Source organism: Mugil cephalus, chromosome 12, assembly GCF_022458985.1.
Source record: "Mugil cephalus isolate CIBA_MC_2020 chromosome 12, CIBA_Mcephalus_1.1, whole genome shotgun sequence".
NCBI lineage: Eukaryota > Metazoa > Chordata > Actinopteri > Mugiliformes > Mugilidae > Mugil > Mugil cephalus.
The window spans coordinates 17,767,781-17,791,758 of NC_061781.1; the positions used below are offsets into that span (position 1 = coordinate 17,767,781).

Consider the following 23,978-nt stretch of genomic DNA (forward strand, 5'->3'; position numbering starts at 1 on the left):
TGAAATGTGAAGTACATATAGTACATGTCAGGTCGGGAGGAGGTTGAAGGTGAGGACCCAGATGCAGGACTATAAATGAGGCATGAAGTTCAAACAACAAGTATTTAATAAACAAAAGGCGCTGCAAGCATGGCAGGAAAACACAAAATCCAAAAATCAAAAGAAATCATCAACATGACATGAAAACACAGAAGCTGGAACAAGACGTGAAAGCATGGAACATGGCATGAAGACATGAGGCTAACATTAACGATGCGACAAGGAACAAAGGGAAAGGCAGGGCTATATATACACATGAGGACTGAGGGATGACAAGCCACAGGTGAGACACATGAGACAATCAACGCAGGTGAAACCAATGAACAATCAAGGGACAAACAAGGAAGACAGACAGGAATACCAGAACTTAACAAAATAAAACAGGAAACACAACATGACATGGACAGACATGACAAAACCGCAAGGAAACACGATGGACAGGAAACATGACAAAACAAAACAGGAAACTTCAAAACATCATCACAAAATAAAAGACAGACCCTTGACAGTACAGTACACTGTTTCAGCAAAACTGAATGACACGGCGGCTGAGTTTCTACATATCACCAACACTAGCAGAAAAAAACTTGGTATTGTAAGGTTACAGCTGATATGAAATTCAGTACATTCAGTTTAATAGAACACACTTAATACTATATAATAGAATAGTATTTTATCAAATAATGTCATGCAATGTTATGTTTTCATAAAATATAATTGCTACATCTGCACAAAGTGTTTGTGCTGTTTTGGAGCAGTAGTGTCCTGCAATAAATAGTGATCTCGAGTTATATGGACAACTAATAAAACGATGATTTATGTAATCTATAATAAGGATGAAGATAACATTTGATTGTAAATGTTACTAAATGTTACTTTCTCAAATAGGAAAAGTTACAGTCATTTGCTATAAACTTTTTGTCATGATTTTTAATTACATGGAAATTATACTTCTTTTGAATAGAGATTTTTTTAATTAATTAATTTGAAAGCTGTGAGGAAAAGGGCATTTGAGAGATTTGATATTAGGCATGTATTTTGAGAGCAAAAGAGGAGAAAGTAAAATAAACATCTTTAAGAGGTCTCGTGTGAAATCCCACTTCTGAACTACAACCATTCTCTGGGTTGTAGTTTTGTTGCGTACTCATGCACACATCTGAGCCTGCTAAAGATGAGATTGCTTTTATCTGCAATTGCCATTCTCCCCTGGACACTGTGATCTATTAATGTTTATAATTAATTAATAATTATAAGTGTTTAATAACTAAAGTTCTGCGACTTTAAAAGCCAATGGCCACGTGTATCTAAAAGTCTACAACTTACAAAAACCTTAGAACTGCAATATTTTGCCCTTGTTGTGTCTCTTCATTAAAAGTCCACCAGATGTCGCTGTTTAGATGGTTACAACAAGTCTAACAATCTATATTTTTCTTCACAGCTAACCCCACAGCTGTCCTGTGAAACTGAACTCTAGATTTGTTTATCCGGTTTTTTATATGTCCCGGGTTTGTTACCCAAGCTGGGACAATCTTTGAGGGGGATAACAACATGAGCTACAATAGGTGGATCCTCTTTCTGCAGTGTGGTGTGAATATGGAGAGATTGAGGGTTGGCACAAGACCTATGAATAGGCACAACACATGCTGAGGGTAACATGGTTGTATCACATTTGCAGACATTGTCAGGCATTTTGTGCATAGACAGTAGATGTTTAGGAGCATCTAGTGGCAGGATTGAGAAACAACATGACTGGCAAACTTCTGTGTTCCTCTAAGTGTTATTTTTATCTCCATGCTGCCTCTTCACGTTTACCATCAGTTGTACTATGCTCCTCTTATTTTGCGTTTGTACAACAGTCCACATTGGACGGCATGTTTCAAATGAACCTGAGAAATAAAAGTCTTATTGTGTTTATTATGCTTTCCTTGGCCTGGACAGAAGAGCATCCCCACAGCTGTCTTTAGGGCTTAAAGGTGATTTACAGATAACTGAAGTAGTAGCTCAGTTGTTTGTCTTGTCCAGTTGTGTCTACAGATAATAAAAAGGCCTGGGCGCCCTCCGTGATTTTGTTGAAGTGTTTATTTTGGCCACATGATGTCAGTGTTTCTCTAAAACGTGGGTCAAGATAAATTATAGATCATAGAGATGATGACTGTAACTGAAGCCTGATACAGTTTGATTATATCTTCAGACAACATTTTGTAAAACAATTCATATTGTCAATGTCTCGTTGAATTTCTAAAAGTTCACGTAATACTACTACTACTTCTACTACTACTACTACTACTACTACTAATAATAATAATAATAATAATTGTACCTGTAAAACCTAGTAACCTTTGTCTCAGGACACATTTAAAAAACAAGTTTTTAAAGCAACACTTAATGAAACAAGTTTGACGATCCAAGTCTTAGTTAAATGGTGTGCACAGTGGTACACAGGCCTGTATCTTTGCCCATCATCAAGATGTAAATACCAGGAAATAAAAGCTGACATTCTGAACTTTTGTGTCATACTCATCTTTTGATATTAAACCCAAATGTCTTCAGTGAACAACAAAAACAAGGGAATTTGCCTTGCTGTTCCAGTACTTTTGGAGGTGACTGTATGTAAACACTTTATTCTCGCTAAAGCCACAGTCCAGATTTATGCCAAATCTTTCTGTGTTTGTTGGTTGTGCCATACATGCATCCCTCCCAGCTCCCTGATTGTCACGTTTAATCCAGTACCAGATGAGTCACAATCGCACTAGTAAATCCTCAGCTATGCAGAGCTGTAGCATTATGAGATGAACGTGTCAATGGGTCCTTCATGTTTTACTTCATCACTTTGACAGACAACAGTTCTAACAGATGCCAGCATCTCTGGAAGCTTCCCCTTAAATCCAGTGTGCATGGTTTGGCTCTGAGATGCACTGTCTGGTGTTGAAGTGTTTCACATTGTTTGGACAACCCAATAGTATGAATGCAGTGCCAACAAATTAAGTGGCCAATATTGATCATCATTATGACAAAGTGACAAGGTTTATGGTGCAATCTGGTACATAAAAATATTCAGTGGTTATTATAAAGCACATTTTACAGCATCATCTATCTCAGCTGCCACTGGGCTAGAGATGAAGTTCACCCTGGGCAGGTCACTAGTCTTTTACAGTGTTAACACAAAGAGAGGCTAGCATTCATATCTTGAAGCCAAAGCAAGCATGCAAACTATGCACCGAAAGACCTCAACTCGCTGCACCACTGCAGAGCCCTAGAGCTGAGCATGGTGAGTGACATGAAAGATGATGAGTCAAGAATAGAAACTATTAAATTTAAGTATATAGTAATTTATACTTAAATTATATAGTAATTTAAGTATATAGTTCAGTTAAGTGTACAAAATAAAAAACATCATAGCATAGCTTAGTTTATCATTAAGATACATGTCTGTCACCTACTTGTAATGTTAATCTTACTGGAACGCGACATGGCGCTGACTGTGGTCTTGGAGGAGCATGTGGATGTCACTGGTATACAGTTGCAAGACAGGCACACATCCCAGATGTCCAAAACAAAATTAAGACTGAGCGCCATTACATAAAAACTGATGAGGGATAATATTTATTTTGGAAAAGACGCATTGCCATCTAGGCTGGGATAAAATCCAAAATAAGTCCTGGGTTAACAAACAAGATGTAAGAGATGCCTGAACAGTAATAGTAGCATGAATGAAAATACTATCTAGTAGTAGTGGAAGTTATAATTTATTGAATGAGCAATTGAAAGTGGATAGTACTTCAGTCTAAATAACAAATGTTTAGTGTGATATTCAGTTAATGGCCCTTGTGATTCTTTAGTTAACAACCTTGTTATGCATAAATACATTACACAGCATTTTTGCAGAAGAGAGATGACTGTGACATTAGCTCAAGTTTACACACACAAATTGTGTTGGCCCCCACTTCCAGCAAGATCTTTCCCTCCTGTGTGAAAGATCTGTCCCTTGCCTTGGTGTGTGTTGCATAAAAAATTATCAAAGATAAAGTAAATAAATTGTAAATATATACACACTCAAATATACAAATATATATATATATATATATATATATAAACACATATGAACACCAAACATAATACTACTGGCTGATATGACCTTTGTTGTGTCATTTCAAATAAGCCAGTCAACACTATGTTTACAAATGGGTCTGTTGGCAACAAGTTAACCAAGGTCATAAACTTAGAGTGTCCTTAAGATTCCTATTCCTTCATAACAGCCATCACATTGCTGAACTGAAAGACAACTGAGCACTCTAGCCAACAAATAGCCACAAGAGAGCACTTGAATTCCAAAAATGGTTTTCGGCTTATGTTATGCCAATTGTCATTCAACAACAGCGAGCGTCCATTCCTTACAAGTACCACTGACTGTAAAGTATGTATGTATGTATGTATGTATGTATGTATGTATGTATATAATATCACGCAACAATTTCTACTACAACATAGGTGGTCTGCCGGCTGGAGAAAAAATGCTCTGAGCTGAAGATGGACATGAATAACTTGGCTAAAGTAGAGGATCTCCTGGTTATACTGTATAAGTGAAATTATGGTCTTTCATAAATGTGCCTCTCTATACACTGTTGAGAAAGCCTGAGAAAAGAGATGGCATCTCAATATGAGACTGTTGCAAAGTTAACCAAGGAGAAGAAAGACATCCAAGAATCCCAGACAGAGACTCCTCGTGTTTAGAGATGTTTTGTATGGGGTGCCGTTTGTAAAGCTGCACATGTTAAAATGAACACGCAATTTTTCACACATTTAGCTCCAAAACACTAAAAATTGAGGATTGAATTTTTCAAAGTCACTTTTTAATCACATTTTGTAAATGTTAAATCTGAATCTAAATATTAAATCTAAATGTTAAATGTTAAATAGAAATAAAAATATTAAATATAAATGTTAAATGTAGCGCTTGGAGAAACTAAATATTTAGCAAATATGCTAATTGATGCTGCCATTGAGCGGAAGTACCAAAATAAAAGACTTTCATCAATGCATCATCATGTTCAGGTGCAACACAGCGACTCCTTCCAGTTCCGTACCACGACAGCAGCGGTAAACTATCCATCTGTCTAGTTTAAACTAGCATGTAGGCGACTCTTTGCTAGATTAGTTAGCGACCAACGCGCTCCATAAAAAGCGTGTTTGTTTTGATTCTGCAGTGCTGTACTGTCTGCTGGACATTTACAATCCACATCATCTTAAAGCTTATGCTACTACAGTATATCTGGACAGAAATGCCTCCTTAGGGCTTCACCGCCTCTGAACAAGGCACTGCACCAGGGCCAAGCAATTTAAAAATCATGTAAGAGCTCACTCTCGTTATACTTTATATATTATAAAACTTACTCTGTCTGCATTTTATTTTATTTTTTATTTTTTTTATTAACTCATCAGGGATCCATCAGAATAAACAAGGCTGCATCAACAACAAAACTGACAATCCCAATATTGGAGAATTCGCCAGCATGTCCATGTGGGGCCCATAAGGGTTAAATTTGGGCTGCAGATAAGGGTCCCAAGTGGGTTTGTCCGCAGTTTCCAGTGTTTGTTTGGTGTGTTTGCTCATATGGGCCTCAAGTGGGTTCTGACTGGGTTTCAAGTAGGGCCGAACTTGCTGAGTTGCACAGGACCCATGTAGGCCCCATATCTTTATCGACATGGGCACAAAGGTGGATCAGACTGGTCCTTAAATGGGGCCAAATTTAAAATTTGCCCTGTTTATGCCTAAGCCCACATCTCTTGTGTGGGGATCATCATCATAGCATCTTTGCTTGGAACTGGTAACAGGTAGGTACAGGAAGGGGTAAGATGTCAGTAAGCAATCACACTATTATATTCTTATGTTTGAGATATAAACATGATGATTAACTTTGTGAATGATAAACATTGCATTTGATAGATCAGAGACCATAATTATCTTATTGAAATGCTATAATTTACATTTCAAAGCAGTCTTCAGTTTAGAATGTTGCACATCCTCCATCCATTTGTGTGTGCCTGTAAGCTAAAAAATGATAAATACATATTTTTTCAGAGCTAACGAACCTGGAAATGAATGGAAATGCACAAACACATTTACACGTTACAAGAGAATCATAAAACATTGTTTATAGATAAATACTGGTGTTTAAATACTAGCAAACATCTCGCACAAAGATTAAAAGCACAATTAGTCGAGTTTGCTAAGTGTGCTGTCCCGTAGAGACAGTGGGCGTCAATAGCCCACTGGTTTCAATTAGCATATTAGCTAAATATTGTCAGGACCAGGTTGGTGGACTCTAAAGCAGGGAAGAAGGCAGAATCAGAGGTTTTGGAAAAGAAGCGGTTATTGTGTTGAGCTGATAATGGCTGGGAGACTGGTGCTGGTAGGTGAAGGCAGGCAGGCAGGCAGGCAGGCAGGAGTCGATAATGGTTGGTGGACTGGCCCTGGTAGGTGAAGGCAGACAGGTGGGCGAGGAAAGATCACAGACAGGAGTAGTGGAAGCTACGGAACAAAAGAAATATGAAGTTAGTATTCTGGAGCCTGGAATCACTACTATGATGCAGACGGAGATCGACAAAGAGCTGGCGACGTGACTAACTGGTAGCAGTGTCTATAATCCAGCGCTGACTGTCTCCAAGAGATACATTTGACATTAATATTTAGCATTTAACATTTAGATTCGATATTTAACATTTAGATTTAGCATTTCACATTTAGATATGATCTTTAACATTTACATTTAACATATAACATTTAGATTTAATATTTAGATTTACTAAATGTTAAATGACGGTCCCACCAGAACACTGCTCAGAATGAAGCTTTTATTTTGGTACTTCTGCTGAACGGAATTGTCAATTAGCATGTTTGCCAAATATTTAGTTTCTCCAAGCGCACATTTATATTTAATACTTATAATTAACATTTACTAAATGTGATAAAAAAAAGAAAAGGTCACTTTGAAAAATTCACTTCTCATTTTTTAGTGTTTTGGAGCTAAACGTGGAAATAGTTTTGGGTATAGTTGTCTGTTTGTCCACGTTAGCTGTATTGCTTGGCTTTCAGACAACCATCAGTGTGGTGGTAGATTTGTATTTTTTTCCTTTATATTCTGTTGGGCTACGGGGCAACGCCCGAGCCCCTATTGTTATCCCGCGCGTTTCTTCTTCTTATTATTATTTTCCTCCTTCCTTCTTCTATTTGTCCCTTAACTCGTCCTACAACTCGAAGAGTTGTAGGTCGAGTTATATATCAAAATGTGCAGCTTGATCAGGATCGGTGTGCTATTACTTTTCTTTCTGAAATACAAATTTTTCTGCAAAAAATTTCCCATAGAAAATGAACGGGACTGACAAAAACAAGGACCCAAAAAAGACAGTTTTTCAACTGTCAGGCATACTCAGGCATGCTTTGACCTACAGACTTCATTTAAACTTGAAAATTACACAGCAGACACATGATTTTTTCCACAGTTGTAGACAAACTTGTTGTAGACAAAAATGTGCTCGGCAAAGCAGTGAGACGTACAGAATTTAAACTGTGAGGGTCTGTTCGTGGTACCTGTCTCTTTCTCTCCATTTACTCCAATGCAAAGATTTTCTGAGAGAAGGAGAAGGGACCTTTGTCTTCAGCTCGCGAGTGTGTCCGAAATATTTACTCTACAATGATAAAAAACATATCAAAGTCTTCAGGAAGGTCTTACGACGCCCACGGTCTGCTTATTTTTCTGATAGGAACTACCGTTTTGTCACAGTAAGCCTAAATGTAAGACCACCGAAAAGGGGGGAAATCTAGCTCTTTTCTGTGTCCCGGCTCTGCGCGCTCCCGTCGTCATTGACTCCCACTGTCAGTTGCCACGGCAACCCCTGATACGCACTTCTGGGCCACAGCTGAGACCAGTTCTTTAATCAGATGTCTCTGCTGTTAATACAGCTGATCCCTGTTTCCCCTTACATTTATGTTACAACAACACACACACAGCGGTGGACAAAAGACTTACTAGAATTAGCACTTCATTGTTCAAAGCATTCACCATCCAATAAAATTTTAGTTTATATCTGTCTGTCCAGATTCTCTGAAAAGTTTGATGGGATTTATACAGAAAATGTTTTTCTGAAGCTGACCTTTCAGATATCAAACATCACCACTCCATTTTATCTGTGTGAAATTTTGTCAAAGAGTGTGATTTGTTGACTTATGGTGCCCAATTCAATATTTGTGCCACATTCAATGACACTTTCTTAAAATATTTCCTTGGTACTCTCAACTTCACAAACTGATATAGGGCCAAAAGCTTGTCTTGTGAGGACATAGTTACCTTGACCTTTTGATCTTTGACCACCAAATTCTAGTCATTTCATCCTTGAGTGCTATTTTTGTCTATGTTTGTAGAGTATGAATGTACAAAGATGGATTTGGGTCAAACTCATTTCACCTCATCTTCTACTATCGCTTATCCTCAGTAGAGTCGTGGGGGTTGCTGGAGTCTGTGCCAGCTGTCGTCAGGCGAGAGGCGGGGTACACCCTGCACAGGTCACCAGTCTATTGCAGGGCTAACAGAGAGACAAACAACCATTCACACTCACACTTAGGGTCAATTTAGAATCACATATTAACCTAACAAGCATGTCTTTGGAGGTGGGAGGAAAATGGAGTATGGGGAGAAAATCCACGCAGAACATGCAAACTCCACCCGGAAACACCTGAGCCAGACTTGAATCTAACAATGATTCAACCCTATCAGGAAAAGCATCTTTAGTACTTTTAGAGCAACCTTCTTCTGTCATGACCTGCTGCAAATGTGATGCATAGTCAGATGTCTGACTGCTCCTCGGGAATCTTAGCCAATCATTTACAAAGACCTCCAGTTCATCAATATTCTTGGGTTTGTGTGCTGCAACCGCCTTTTTCAAATCTCAATAGAGATTTTCATTTTGGGCTCAAGTTAGGCAACTGTGATTGGCACTCTAATATCTTTCAATGCTTCTTCTGAAACCAATCCTTGGTGGACTCCCACGATTTTCTGATACTTGATAGGATTCATCTTACCCTCTACACACTACAGGTTTCTATTGTCAGTGTAAGCAAAGAAGCCCCAGAGCATCACTGAGTCACCACTATGGTTCGACATAGGCAGGGTGTTCTTTTCAGCGTATGCTTCATTCTTTGTCCTCCACAAATACCACTGATCCATAGGCCCGAAGAGTTCTAGTTTTGTTTCATCACTTGACAGAACAGAATCCCAAAAGTTCGGGCATGAAACCCCTTGAAAACTGAGACCTCAGTGCCTACTGCCACCAAGTCTTGCTGCAGGTCTTTTGCAGTCATTCGATGGTTTTTGACCACCTGCCTCCTCAGGAATCTGAAGTCAGCAGTTGATAGCTTCCTTTTTCTGCCATGTCCAGGTAATGCAGCCACTGTCCCTTTACCTTACGAACTATGCTTCTAATTAGTGCCTTTGCTAGCTTTTTTTCTTGACTTAGGTATGTTTCTAACCTGCAATCAAATGTCACTGTCAACAGTCCAGATATTTGAGGTGTTCCATCGCAACTAATGAAGCCCTTGGCTAGTTGCAGCGCCCACAAGCAATTTGCAAAAGTGTGCTTTTATGAGTCATTGTATTCAGGCGGTTGAATAATTCTGAGAGTGCAGTAGCCATTAAAGTGTGTTGTGTTGAATTTTGTGTTGTACATTTGTTCTGTTGAGCTATTGGAATTATTCTGGTTTGATTTGTTTACTGCAAACAGCTGCAAGTTTGTACATTTTGCCAATAATTTGAAGTGGGGGTTGGATCATTTTGATTGCAACTGTAATTTTCTCCCAGTGTTTCCTGGTCCCAGTGTTTCTGTAGTCTCCTGGTAGCCCCTAGTTTCCCAAGAATGCATTATCTAGCTTGCCTTCTGCCCATTGTGCATTCTGTTGCCATGTGCTCCCCAAGTAAGTGACGCACATGAACCTGGCCATCCATGCAATGTGATTCATGGGGCCACCTTCTTATGTTCCTCCATGGTCTAGTTCTTTCTTTTTTATTCTACAGTACATACAGTACAATACAAACTACAATATATGTGTGCTTCCCAGTTTTCTGACTGCTGGTTGGTTTCTGGAGAGGTAGCACATCTAGTGCTTCCACTTCATTTCTAAGACGGGCAAGAGACATGCTGTGGGGGAGATATCAGATTTTATAAGGAGCCTGTATGGTTTATTTGATGACCACCTACATTTATACTTGGGGTAAGGTTGTGCAGTATGATCAAAAATAGAAAGGCAGCAGCAAGTGTGGCATCATGTGTCAGTAAGCATGAGTGCATGACGGTGGCTTCTGCAGGATATATAAGGTGGCCCATCTGCTTGTGTTGTTGATTAAATCAGTAATGTGTGCCTTCTGTTTTAGTGACAGAGACATGGACTGCTTTACTCAATGGCAGATAAAATTATGTTTATAGCCAATGAATTTATAATGTACCGCTTGTACAGTAAGTGTTTGAAGAAGCCTTTGAATGATCTCCAGGTTTTTGGGATTGTTTCTTTGCTGCAGTGAAACAGTGAAATTGCATTTGTTTGCATGTATTCCTGTATTTCTTCTGGGCTGTTTATGCTTGCAGGCAGCTTTGGTGATGCATTGCTTTAAAGGAGAAGTAGTTATACATGCTTGACTTTCTAAAATAATACAGAAGATTACCACCAGAATGCCAAAAATTGCTTTTTGTTGCTACATTAGATTTTTAAGGTAAAATGTACAAGTGCACTAAGGAGTCAGCATTTTACAAGTGTTTGTCTTAAATCTTAATATCTGTTTAAGCTAATTATTGTCTTGGTTACACATTGGCAGCACAATGATTTACATAAAAATTATAATAACAGTCACCAGTCACATCGCATTAGGGATTTACAACAGATCCTCTTAAGTGTCCAAGACAGAAACACTATCCAATACAGCAGTTGATATTTTAATGGTACTTGTTTTTTGATGTGCCCATTAAATCTTGGTGATAAAATAATAATAAAACCTGTCATTTTTGTCATTTTATGTATTGCTGTATCAGAACGATTTTTGTGTTGGTACAATGACTTGAAAAACAGTAAAATGTATTATTCAGTAGAGGAGTTTATTTAATTAACACATTGTGAGAAGACAATACAACAACTAGTTCATATTTTATGAACTAGTTGTTGTTGTTGTGTTGTTCTGTTGAAATGTTCCCAGATGGTCTTTTATTCAGCACTTTGAGACTGCAAGAAAATCACAGGAAATACAATTAGTCACCACATATCACCAACATTTAAGCAAGCTCTGTTATTTTGTATATGAACAACCCTACTGAAATTAAGTAAAAAATCATCATATAGGCATATAAGATACCTTTCCAGCATCACGGCTCTTGACTCTCAACTTGTTGACCTGGGACTCAGCAATGTCAGCACGCTCCTGAGCTTCCTCCAGCTCATGCTGCACCTTTCTCAGTTTGGACATATGAGTATTGGCCTGCTCCTCCTGTAAAGGGGTCACATATATTTTAATACCACGAAAGGTTTACTCAAGTCATTATTGATTTGGACTACCTTTCCATATTGAAGATCACAAAACATTTCACTTACAGCCTCCTCAGACTGTCTCTTGTAAGCCTTGACTTTGAGCTGCAGCTTGTCCACCAGATCCTGGAGTCTGATCACATTTTTCTTGTCCTCCTCGGTCTAAGCAAATAGCAAATGTGTTGTTGTCTGACGAAGCACAGAGACAGAAAAAAGGCAGCTTGTGATATGTTTCAGGTAAATGAGTAATTACCTGGTAGGTGAGCTCCTTCACTCTCCTCTCATATTTGCGGACTCCTTTAACAGCATCAGCTCCACGTCTCTGCTCATTTTCAACTTCAGCCTCCAGTTCACGCACCTGTGACAAAGTGACGAATAAGATTAATAAGTGAGAAAAGTGAATCATCAAATCCATGTCATTGTGTACTGTGTATGATGAATACCCTGGACTCCAGTTTCTGGAGCTGCTTCTTGCCACCCTTCATGGCAAGGTTCTCAGCTTCATCCAGACGGTGCTGCAAGTCCTTGACTGTGACCTCCAGGTTCTTCTTCATCCTCTCCAGGTGAGAGCTGGTGTCCTGCTCCTTCTTCAGCTCCTCAGCCATCATGGCAGCCTGGAGTAATAAATTGTCTCTAATTAAAGTTTGAAGTGAAAATGTTCCCACCTTTTATCGAACACATTAAGGACAACTACATTTAGCAGCTGTTAGGATGTAAACTCACATCAGTGATAGCCTTCTTAGCTTTCTCCTCAGCATTTCTTGCTTCCTGAATAGCATCATCTACCTCTCCCTGAACCTGGACAAGGTCAGTTTCCAGCTTCTTCTTGGTGTTCAGAAGACTGGTGTTCTGAATATTAAGAACAATCACAATCAATTTGATATTTATTTGTCAAGTAAAAGAAAGATTGATTAGTTTTTTATACATTTAAGATATTTTTAAATCACTAAAGACAAACCTGAGAGTGAAGCAATCCGACACGCTCACTAGCATCAACCAATTCCTGCTCAGCCACTTTGCGTCCTCTCTCTGTCTGCTCCAGAGCAGCTCTCAGCTCCTCAATCTCAGACACCATCAGACCATTTCTGCGCTCCACCATGGCGACCTGCTCCTTCATGTCCTCCTGTCCTCTGAGAGCATCATCAAGGTGCAGTTGGGCATCCTAATAACAATAGAAAACAAAGCATAAAGCATTTTGTAATACTTTTTTTTTTTTTTTTTTTTAACTAAATTTTCTAAAGCTTACCTTGAGTTGTCCCTGGACATTCTCAGTTGTTTCTGGGCCTCAGCAGCCTGCCTGTTAGCATGGCTCAGCTGAATCTCCATCTCATTCAGGTCTCCCTCCATCTTCTTCTTGACTCTCAGGGCATCATTCCTGCTCCTGACTTCAGAATCAAGAGTGCTCTGCATGGAGTCTATCACCCTCTGGCTGTTCCTCTTGATCTGCTCAATCTCCTCGTCCTTCTCCGACAGCTTCCTGTCAATCTCTCCTTTGACCTGGTTGAGCTCAAGCTGAACACGGAGAATTTTGGCCTCCTCATGCTCCAGAGTGCCCTTAAATATCCACACACATGCCAAAAGTTACCTTTTGATATGACAAAATACAGACTTACTAAAATTGTATTGGTCTTGTATTCAATCGTGTGTAGTTTATTAAGTGTTAATTAAGATTTTACTTCAGCTTCCTCCAGAGCAGATTGGATTTCAGTCTTCTCAGTCTCCACAGTCTTCTTTGCTTTCTCCAGTTCATGAATAGTCTTTCCAGTCTCACCAATCTGTTCAGTCAGGTCTGAGATCTCCTCTTCAGGAAAGAAAAGCAAAAGAAAGGATTTGGAACTAGCATTTAGTCAGTACTGGAGTGGTACAGATTTAAGGTTATTGTATATATAGTATGTATATAGTATAAAAGTAATCATACGCTGCAGGTTCTTATTCTCTCGCTTCACGGTCTCCAGGTGATCCAGAGACTCCTCATAGGAGTTCTTTATTTTGAACAGCTCAGTGCCGAGAGAGCGAGCCTCCTTTTGAGCTCCTTCCAGCTCTGCCTGGCCCTCCTCATACTTTTGTTTCCATTCTGCCAGGACCTAGAAATAGATAGTGAGTGCCAATGATTGATTACTGACATCAAATTATGTTTCACCTGAAATGAGTGCTGTCTTTATTTCCTGTTACCTTATCAAAGTTCCTCTGCTTCTTGTCCAGATTGGCAGCCAGAGCATTAGCCCTCTCCACATCAATCATGAGGTCCTCTACTTCACCCTGCAGCCTCTGCTTGGTCTTCTCCAAAGAGGCGCACTTTGAGTTCACAGCCTCAATGGATTCCTCAGCATCCTGAAGGCGCTGGGCAAGCTTTTTCCTGTGAAGAAGATTCTTTTACTGGTTAAAACCTAAACAATTTCAATTAAAACTAATTTAACCAATGAAATGGTAGCCACATACTTGGATTCCTCCAGTTCCTCAGTGCGCTGGATAGCATCAGTCTCATATTTGCTCCTCCACTGAGCCACTTCACTGTTGGCCTTGGACATTCCTCTCTGCAGCTCAGCCTTGGCTTCCTGCTCCTCCTCAAACTGCTCTCTGAGCAGATCACAGTCATGGCGAGCTGATTGAACAGCATGAGCCAGGGCATTCTTTGCCTGTTGGGCATGATATAACAGTTTTATTTTACTGATAAGAGTCAAAAGACTTCAACCCAGCCACTGACGAAACATAATAACATGATGTGTAGGAAAAGGGTACCTTCACTTCCTCTTCAAGTTGTCTCTTAAGCTCCTCTATTTGCTGAGTGAATGCCTGCTTGCCCCTGGTCAGCTGAGAAACAAGAGCTTCTTTCTCCTCAAGCTGGCGAGAATACTCACCTGAATATCAGTGTATAAGTATGATGTCTTACCAAATTGATCATTAATGGTTTTCATTAGTCATTTTAAATAGAAGTCACTTACCATTCTCTGTCTGAAGTCTTGCCTTTTGACCATTAATGTCATTCAACTGGCGGACGTTCTCATCATTTTTGGCTTTGAGTTCACTCAGTTGGTCCTCAACAGTTCTGCACATTTTCTCCAAGTTACCCTAGATATACAAAATGTAATATATGTTATGCATGTCTACAAGTTTAAAGCTACTGTCTTGTAATGGAAGACAAACCAACCACTTACCTTTGCTTTGGCAACAGCCTCCATGTTGCTGGAGAGGTCATCAATCTCCATCTTGTACTCACTCTTTTCCTTCTCCAGCTTCTGCTTGACACGCTGGAGGTTGTCGATCTGCTCTCCCAGCTCTGCCACGCTGTCGGCCTGCTTCTTGCGGAGAGCTGCTGCGGTAGCTTCATGCTGCAGGGTTGACTCCTCAAGGTCACGTCGCAGCTTCTGGAACTCAGCCTCACGCTTCTTGTTCATCTCAATCTGAGCTGCTGTTGCTCCACCAGCTTCCTCGAGCCTCTCACTGATCTCCTCAAGCTCCCTGGAGAGGTCAGCTCTCTGTTTCTCTACCTTCGCCCGAGCAGACCTCTCAGCCTCGATCTCCTCTTCCAGCTCCTCAATACGAGCCTGGAAATGATGATAGAACCACCAAGAAGTTTACAGACTGTAAAGTGTTATTTGGTGTTCATTGAGTTTAATAGAATTACTGTGTTACCTGGAGTTCCTTGATCTTCTTCTGAAGCTGAGCACCAAGAGACTGTTCATCCTCAATCTTGCTGAGGAGCTGGCTGATCTCAAAGTCCTTCCTTGAAAAGGAGAATAAAAACATAACCAGTGATGTCGTTCTGATAACACCAACACAGATTTGACCATTGCTGTGCATTAACTAATATTGTGGGCTTAATTTTGGACAAAATTAATTTTACCTGAAAAGATTGTACTCAGATAAACATTAATAACTAAATGAATACATGAATGGCAATGTCAACCATGGTGAAACCATAAGTAGAGAGTAACCCAACTAGTGTCCACAGCATGCTGTAACTGGGTACAATTACACCGCTGCTTTTTTGTTTTTGATAATTAAACACGGCAACAGCTGCGGCTGACAGGTGCATCGTTAAGCAGATATTTAGGTAACTCATAAGCCATGGTATCGAACCAATTCATTTTGGGACACAACCATTGCATTTTATTCATCAAGGTTAGAATTCCAAAGCCACTCGAATAAAATTGCCAAGGAATTGCAAAATATTGCAAAAGAACATACTTCTTGATTTTTTCCTCAGATTGCTGCTTGTCATTCTCCAGATCCATTACAGATTCCTGGGACAGTTTCAGATCTCCCTCAAGCTTCCTCTTGGCTCTCTCAAGGTCCATGCGGAGCTTCTTCTCTTGCTCCAATGAGCCCTCAAGCTAAGGAATACCAGATTAATCATGATGATTTGTCATCATGTTAATGCATATACAATGTAAATGTTTCAAGTCAAAACAGTTGTTTTCTTACATCGTCCACTTGCTGTTCCAGCTTGGTCTTAGCCTTGGTCAGAGTGTTGACTTTGTCTTCCTCTGCCTGGAGGTCATCCAGTGTTTGCTGATGGGCCTCTTGGAGGGCTTTCTTCTCCTTGGTCAACTTGGCAATGGACTCATCTTGAGATGCCATCTCTTCGGTCAGGTTTTTTACCTAAGTGTCAAGAGCAGAACATTGAAATGTCACACAGCAACTTCACATTTAAAAAATAAATGAACAAATTAAATCTAAATGAATGGAACCTTGTTTTCTGTGGCATGTTTCTCCTTCTCCACTTTAGCCAAGGTGAGCTCCAAGTCATCAATGTCCTTCTTCAGCTCAGAGCATTCATCCTCCAACTTCCTCTTCTTGGCAGTCAGCTCAGCATTGATCTCCTCTTCATCCTCCAGTCTCTCAGTGGTCTCTTTGAGTTTTGCCTCAAGCTGGATCTTGCTCTTAATGAGCCCCTCACACCTTTCCTCTGCATCGGAGAGATTCTCAACTTCCTGAAATACAGGTGGAATAGACCATAAGATTTCTAGATAGTTTTCTAGATTGTCTTAGCTAAGCTACAGTTTAGTATGCACATATAGCCATACAAACAGAAGATGAAATAAATATGTGGCCTCCATATAGTGTGCTCAGGTATGTTCTTTGATTTCACTTATTGCCTGTTCAGATAATGTGATACAGATGGAATAAAATCACATCATCTAATGTTTCCTACTTACTGCAGTCACTTGAAGCTGCAGGTCATTCTTCTCCTGTATGAGGGAAACCATCTTCTCCTCCAGTTCCTTCTTCTTGGCCAGAGCAGTAGCCAAGTCTGTCTTCATCTTGTCATAGTTCTCTTTCATTTGCTGCAACTCCTTCTCAGTCTCAGCGCTCTTCAGAAGAGGCTTGACCTTGAAGTACAGATTCATCCATGGCCAGTTCTTCACATTCATGAATGAACGGATGTTGTACTGGATGCTGTAGATAGCTTCTCTAAAAATAAAGAAATAAGATGTCATAAGATGTTGTTATTGCAATGGGATCTTGTTGAAAGGAGAATGACATAAAACAGAGCAGTTGTGTATATTTCCTTGTAATCCTACCTCCTCTCCATCATTTTGACAAACTCCTTCCTCATGACATATCCTCTGGCAAGAGCCTGAGTCATGGTCACCAGAATAGCCAGTTTTTCATCTCTCATCTCCTCAAGGGTACCCAGAAGACCAGCTTTGAAGAACACCTATGTTGTCACGACAATGAAATAAGATTAAAGTTATTTGATACAAAGAATGTGTAACATAATCTATCGACACTATCCCAAGAAATGCACCTTTGTGTGGCCAAGCTTGTACTGAGTGTGGTCAATGTCAATGGAGCCAAGCAGCTTCTCTGAAGCTTTCTTGTTGTCAATGAACTGTCCCTCAGGGATGACACTGGCATTCAATACTTTGTATCTGCGAGAAATAATGTATCATTTGTGATATGTTTTGTCCAATCTATACCGTCACGGTAGCCTGAAAATCATTTTGAAAAATACAGTCACCTCTGCTTGAAGTCACCATAGAGGATTCTGCTGGGGAAGCCCTTTCTGCAGATTCTGATACCCTCCAGCACACCATTACACCTCAGCTGGTGGATGACCAAATGGTTTTCCATGAGACCTGTACATACCCAGAAGTATTATTTCATGACCATGAACATGATGATATAAGTATCACCATGTTACAGAAATGCAGAAAGTTGGGTTGTGAACTTACCTGGGGTCTTTGATTCATTGGGAATCAAGCACCGAACAAAGTGAGGATGAGTGCTCCTTAGGTTGGTCATCAGCTTGCCCAAGTTCTCCTGTGGATCAGCATCATTACATAGTAGGTGAACATTGTTTTGATTGCAATTGAAGTGATTTTGAAATATTTTGCAAAAAATATGAAAAATGTCCTTTACATACCCTGAAAAGAGCAGACACTGTCTGGAAGGAACCACCCTTCTTCTTACCACCCTTCTTGCCGCCACCACCCTCTGTTTTCCAAAACAATGGATTTCATGAGTGAATACATAAAGCAGTAGACGTGTCTTTAGACATCTTTGTGTCTGTGTATCAATATATCTTCATGGAACACTAATCAACTTCTTCACAGTTTCATAACTCTGCACCACATATATTTACTTCCCAATATGTGGTTCGTATGTGGTTCATTATTTTGTAGCAATTCTGCTTGTTTTCTTACCCGCTTCTGCACCACGGGTAGCATAAAGAAGAGCCAGCAGTTTGTTTGAAGCCTTCTGGTAGAGCTGAACAACTGAGTCATTCAGTGGGTCCTTGTTCTTGTCCAGCCAGCCAGTGATGTTGTAGTCCACTGTACCAGCATAGTGAACCAGGGAGAAGTGAGCCTCAGCCTTGCCCTTTCCAGGCTTTGGCTTCTCAAAGGCCTTAGTCTTGCCAAGATGCTGATCATGCAGCTTGTTCTTGAAAGTTGTGTCAGAGGCCTTGGGGAACATGCACTCCTCTTCAAGGATGGAGAAAATGCCCATTGGCTGAAGGGAAATTTGGTCATATTTGAAAGAATTGAAGAGTTAGTTAATACACATGGTTTCAGTTCTATGCGACAGATTGGTCTTACCTTCTCAATAAGCTCAATGCAGGCAGCCAAGTCCATGCCAAAGTCAATGAACTCCCACTCAATGCCTTCTTTCTTGTACTCCTCTTGCTCCAGGACAAACATGTGGTGGTTGAAGAACTGTTGCAGTTTCTCATTTGTGAAGTTGATGCAGAGCTGTTCCAAGCTGTTGAACTGTAATTACAGTAAGGTATTTCATTGTATGACCAAATTGTGTTGAACTTTAAAAGTGCACTGATATTATTCAGCTACTCACATCAAAGATCTCAAATCCAGCGATATCCAGCACACCAATGAAGAACTGTCTGGCCTGCTTTGTGTCCAACATCTCATTGATACGGATGACCATCCACAAGAACATTTTCTCATAGATAGACTTGCACAGAGCACTGACAGAATTGTTGACCTACAAGAATAGATTTTGTGTTATAATCTTTCTAATTTGTAAAACTTGTAAAAATGCAAATATTTCACAGTATTCGTTAGTATAAACTTTGCTTCCGTTACCTGTTGGACAGTCTGACCTTTGGTGACCATCTCATTTCCAACTTTGACTCTTGGGTAGCACAGAGCTTTCAACATATCAGCTGAGTTCAGACCCAAGAGGTAAGCGATTTTATCAGCCACTGATGGAAAGAAACAGAGTATTTACTAAATACCACGCTATTAACTACAGTATTAAACTTGTTTGAAGGTGTAGGAATGGTAATATTTTTTAAGTACCCTCAGTGCCATCAGGTTCAGCCTGCTCCTCACGCTGCTTCTGCTTGAATTTCATGTTGCCATGATGCAACACAGCTCCAGTCAGCTTGTAGATGCCCAATTTCTCCTCACCGGTGAAGCCCAAGATATCAATGGCAGTCTGTATTCCAAATAAAGCAAAATAATCAATACATATTATATTTTCTTTGGTTAGATTATTATTATTATATTATCAAATACACAAATTGACTCTTTACATCTGTTGCAATGAATTCCTCAACGTCATCGATGCTCTTGACACTGATTTCACCCTGACTGACCATTGGGTAGTCGTATGGGTTGGTGGTGATCAGAAGAGCCTCTGGAAGAACGGAAATAAAATCCATGAGATTTTCTGTTGATGTTGTTCTGACTTATTTCATTCCTGTTTCCACTGGTTTATTAACATACCCAGAAGCTCAGGCTTGTGGCCTGTCATCAGCTGATAGAAGATATGGTAGCTCCTCTCAGCAGACAACTGGAAGGTGACACGAGACTTCTCCAGCAGATCTAGGAATATATTCGAGAAAGAAAGAATGTAGATTAAACAATGGAGGACACTACATTTGTAAACTACTAATACCTACAGCCCAAAAAGTAAATAATTCAAACTTACATGTTTCAATGTCAGCTGAAGCTAGCTTTCCAGATGAACCAAAGTGGATCCTAATGAATTTACCCTAGATAGTAAGAGCCGTGTTAGCATGACATAATGTGACAAGTCAAAAAGTCTTATACATTCTCAAAAGTTTCCTGATATGATCACTTACAAAACGGGAGGAGTTGTCATTCCTCACAGTCTTGGCGTTACCATAGGCCTCCAGCAGAGGGTTGGCTGCTACAATTTGGTCCTCAAGGGAACCCTGTAAGAGAAAATTGTAGTTACACGTGCTTGGTACATTCATGTAAACTCCCCCTGGACAAATTGTTTCTAATCACTCAATTAAATGTACCTGCATTTTGCCAGGGGTCGGCTCAGTCTTCTTGGCACCAAGAGCTGCAATTGTTGCAAAGTACTGGATGACACGTTTGGTGTTGACAGTCTTTCCTGCACCAGATTCTCCACTGGGATATAAGAGACACATTGTCAAGTTTCAGCTGCATTATTATAAAGTTTCTGAAGGTTTTGAACACCAGTCTGTTTAATACTCACGTAATCAGGATAGACTGGTTCTCACGATCTAAAATACAACAAACATACTTCACATGAATCTTGTTTTCAGTTGTTCCTTCCATAATCTTTTATTTCGGTGCATTTTGGCTTCTTGTTCTTATTGTATTTTTGGACTTACCAGTGAGCATGAACTGATAGGCATTGTCAGAGATAGAGAAGATGTGGGGTGGAGCCTCAATCCTCTTCTTGCCTCTGTATGCCTCAACAACCTGAGCATCGTACACGGGAAGCCACTTGTATGGATTCACGACAACGCAGAACAACCCAGAGTAGGTCTGTAAATTGAAGCAAGTTCCTGATCAACCACCATGTCCACATTCAACATCTTCAGGTACTTCTTTCAGATTGTAGAGTAATGAAAGCACCATCAACAAATGTTTGTTTATTCTTGATCTGTATGTTAACTCAAGTTGAAACTCACGTAGATCATCCATGAAGCATAACGCTCTTTGAGGTTATACAACACGCAAGGCTCATTGAGGTGGGTCATCATGGCCATGTCCTCAATTTTGTCGAACTTTGGAGGGTTCCTGGCATGGATGTCATCCTCTTTAACTGTTAGAGTCTGAAAAACAAATTGAGTTAAGTTCATTAAATAGTTTATCAAGGAACAAATCACTGACTAAATAAGACATACTAGATAAATGTTCACAGAAACTACTCACTATTCTACATCGAAAGGGTTTTTTAAATTATGTTTTGAGAACATGAAAGTAATGAATCTCACCTTTCCACTATCAGTCTCCACGGTGGCTTTGCCACCCTCTTTCTTCACCAGTTTACCCTTGAGATACATCTCATCGACATCAACCACAAAGTAGGCGGTTTTGGCATCAAAAGGAGTGGCTTGTGCCTCAATCCTCTCTCTCTCTGGCTTCCGGAGGTAAATAGCCGCCGGGCCATACTGCTCCATCTCTGCGTCCGTGCTCATGATGGCACTTTAGTCGAGACTGAAATGTCCAGAATCCAGAATAGAGTTACCAGATCAACTTGACATAGCCATTAATTAATATCCATGATAGCCATGAAAAAAAAAAAACATGATTAGTGTGACATTTTACCTCAGTTCGTTCTACAATGTAAAGATGGCTGTAGTCTCTTTTGGAGTCTCAAGATGCTGTTAAAAGATAATTCATCATGAATGTGATTCAGTTTCACTTTATTTTTGTTATTGTTTTCATTTTAGTTGCTGAAATTTTAATGTGACAATGTGTTCAAACTAATCCAAACAATTTAAACTTCCATTACTTCAACTGACTGACACAACCAGAGATAAAGCATAGAGCTCTTACTTAATAACAACTTGTATGAATCACAACTTAGCATATATTTATAGATGGACAGACAGTACATCATAATTCAACTTAAAAGAAACTACTTTACAATGAAATTGCAAAATAGCTTTGGAACACTTTCCACACACACACAATAAGTTATTTATTCTAAAGACATTGTAGATGATGTAATAAGTTGTAAGCAAAACAAACATTACATTTTTCTAATGAGAGGACAGGAAAGAGTTATACACTTACTTGTGATGGGGTCCTATCAGTCCATGCAGAAGTTCAGAGCTGCTTCTTTTATACAGGGTGGGAGTGCCTGGTCAGCAGCTGACACTCACCCAGTTTGGTTATGTTCAACGTCCTGCTGATTATGTTTTTGGCAGGGTGATGCTCTGTCACTAGAATAAAAAAAGAAATACAGGATGAATTATGACATTATATGAAATAATGAGATTTTATGTGAAACGTGGATGTGACCATGAATTTAAAAGTGTATTAATGCACCATGAAGCTAAACTACACTGAGTAACACTTTAAAACGTGTGGAAATTAACTGCCATACTCCAAAGTGTGGAAGTGAAATTGCCACCACAGAATTATCTCTGCTCGGAAAACATAAATTTGCCCAACAGAAGAAACAGCTGGTACAATACGCTGTCCAATATGTGTTTCTAAAAACATTTATTAAAACCATTTCATTATTAAGATAAAAATAAGTAGTTGTTTATGTGTGCATTGCTGCCTTAGACTATTTTGAACCATTACAAGCTTCCTACTTGAAAATATGATCCACCACTGTCTCCAAGTGTATACACAGAAGTGATGGGAAGTTTCTACCCCTCATTAAATAGAATATGACTCTAATAACTATAATTGTTGATTCACCAGACATAAAGATCCCAACATGCTCTGAACATTAATGCATTTTTTTTTTTTTTTTTTTTTTTTTTTATTTTTTTATTTTTTTAGTTTTATTAGAATTGTGTCCAGAGTTTGCTTATTGAAATGACTCCAAATTCCCATTAGAATGCATACGACATTGAATGTTTCTCAATCTCATTCATCTGAAACGAAACACAAAAATTCAACCTGAAATGACAAACCTCATCATAGTCACCAACACATATTCATAACAACTGTAATTTAGCATGCAAATAATAAATTTAGGAGTACTGCACTAATGCTGGAAGAAAAATCTCCTAATTAAGGCACTGCAATACTCAATTCTTTATGAAAACAGTTATGAAAGTTATTAAGTAAATGTAGGTAATGAATCAATTAAGGTTTTTATTGGGTACATTTCCACATGTCGGAGCTTACCCCAGGCAAGAAAGTTTGGCCTAAAGTACAGAATGACACATCTCATATTCCATTTATAATAAACTTGAAGGAAAGATGAAATATCTAAGTTTCAATGTCCCAATTATATTACATCTGTAGTAACTGTATTGAAAATGGTGCACCTGTCGGATGATCCTAGGACCAAAATAATTCACACAAGACATGAATGTAACTTATTTTCCATCTTTAAGTCTCTTCATTTGATTGGAGTGTAACATTGTTAAAGTAAGCTTGATTTTAGGCTTTCTGCAATCGAGTTATGATTTCACACACGTCGAGAAACATTACATGCCAATTAGAGAAACTAACACATTTCGAAAAGTGGGTATACCAGTTTTTATTTCACTTGTGTTGAACTTAAAATGGACTCTTTGGAGATTTGAGCAGGATGGGAAGTTAGGATTAAAGTATCAAAAATTAATTCTGCGTCACCTACAGCATCTCGTATTTGATGGAGTGCACTATTGTCTGGAATACTATTGCATCACGTGTGTTATTTTTATGGCAAATGTACAGCTGCGTCCTGAACCTGGATTTTTAATTGCTCATTATGAGATGTACACATTGTAGAAAAGTGGCAGGATATTTAGCCATTCTTATTCTTTATTATGGCTGTTGAGACTAAACTGTCTCTAGGGTCAATACTAAGATTACTAGGTAGGTTATGGTAAAGTGGTTAGTTAAGACACTTGTGAATGCAGAGAGGAAAACAGAGTGCACAGACAGAGAGTGCGAGTTTGCCTTTTTATCAGAAACTTATGCACAGTGTTTCATTTTTGGGTCTGAAAATTACTAGTACC

General features: G+C 39.3%; 1 pseudogene; it reads right to left on the minus strand.

Annotated features, from left to right (window-relative positions):
* Positions 1 to 11,156: 11,156 nt before the first annotated feature.
* On the minus strand, positions 11,157 to 21,504 carry LOC125017879 (annotated as a pseudogene).
* Positions 21,505 to 23,978: the final 2,474 nt, after the last annotated feature.